Source organism: Pteropus alecto, unplaced genomic scaffold, assembly GCF_000325575.1.
Source record: "Pteropus alecto unplaced genomic scaffold, ASM32557v1 scaffold443, whole genome shotgun sequence".
In the NCBI taxonomy this organism is placed as follows: domain Eukaryota; kingdom Metazoa; phylum Chordata; class Mammalia; order Chiroptera; family Pteropodidae; genus Pteropus; species Pteropus alecto.
In genome coordinates, this window is record NW_006433377.1 from 99,547 (window position 1) to 100,938 (window position 1,392).

The following is a 1,392-nucleotide window of genomic DNA, read 5'->3' on the forward strand; positions in this document are numbered from 1 at the left end:
TTCATAAGAGATATTGGCCTGTAGTTTTCTTTTTTTTTGTAATATCTTTGTCTGGTTTTGGAATCAAAGTCATGGTGGCCTCATAAAAGGAGTTAGGGAGCCTACCCTCTTTTTGAATTTTTTGGAATAGTTTCAGAAGAATAGGTGATAATTCTTTGAATGTTTGGTGAAATTAGCCTATGAAGACATCTGGTCCAGGGCTTTTGTTTTGGGGAGGTTTTTCATTACTAATCCTATTTCATTGGTGGTAATTGGTCAGTTCAGATTTTGTTTCCTCTTGACTCAGTCTTGGGAGATTGTATGTTTCTAGGAAGGTGTCCATTTCTTCCAGATTGTCCAATTTGTTGGCATATAATTGCTCGTAGTATTTTCTTATGATCCTTTGTATTTCTGTGGAGTCCGTAGTTATTTCTTCTCTTTCATTTCTGATTTTATTTATTTGAATCTTCTTTTTACCTTGATGAGTCTGGTTAAGGGTCTGTCAATTTTGTTTATCTTTTCAATGAACCAGCTCTTGGTTTCATTAATTTTTTGTATTTTTTGTTTCGAGTCTGTATTTCATTTATTCCCATTCTGATCTTTATTATTTCCTTCCTTCTATTCACTTTGGGCCTTGTTTGCTGTTCCTTTTCTAGTTCTTTTAAGTGTAATGTTAATTTTTTTCGAGTTTTTTCTTGATTCTTGATGTAGGCCTGTATAGTTATGAATTTCCTCCTTAAGACCACTTTCATTATGTCCCATAGATTTTGAGTCATTGTGTTTTCATTTTCATTTGTCTCTACATATCTTTTGATTTCTTCCTTGATCTCATTGTTAACCCATTCATTGTTTAGTACCATGTTAATTAGCCTCCACGTGTTTGTGGATTTTCCAGTTCTTTTCTTGTAGTTGATTTCTAGTTTCCCATCATTGTGATCAGAGAAGACAGCTGATATGACTTCGATCTTCTTAAATTTATTGAGACTTGTTTTGTGTCCTAACATGTGGTCTATCGTGGAAAATATTCCATGTGCACTTGAGAAGAATGTATATTTTGCTGCTTTGGGGTAAAATGCTCTGAAAATATCTATTAAGTCCATTTGTTCTAGTGTGTCTTTTAGGCCCATTGCTTCCTTGTTGATTCTTTGCCTGGGAGATCTGTCCATTGGTGCCAATGGGGTGTTAAAGTCTCCTACTATGAGTGTATTACTATTGCTCTCTCCTTTTATGTCAGTCAATAATTGCTTTATGTATGTAGGTGCTCCTATGTTGGGTGCATACATGTTTACTAGGGTTATGTCCCTTGGTTTATCGATCCCTTCATCATTATGTAATGACCTATTACTGCCTTTGTTTCAAAGTCTATTTTATCTGATACGAGTATTGCTAACCTGGCTTTTTTTTTTTTTTTCC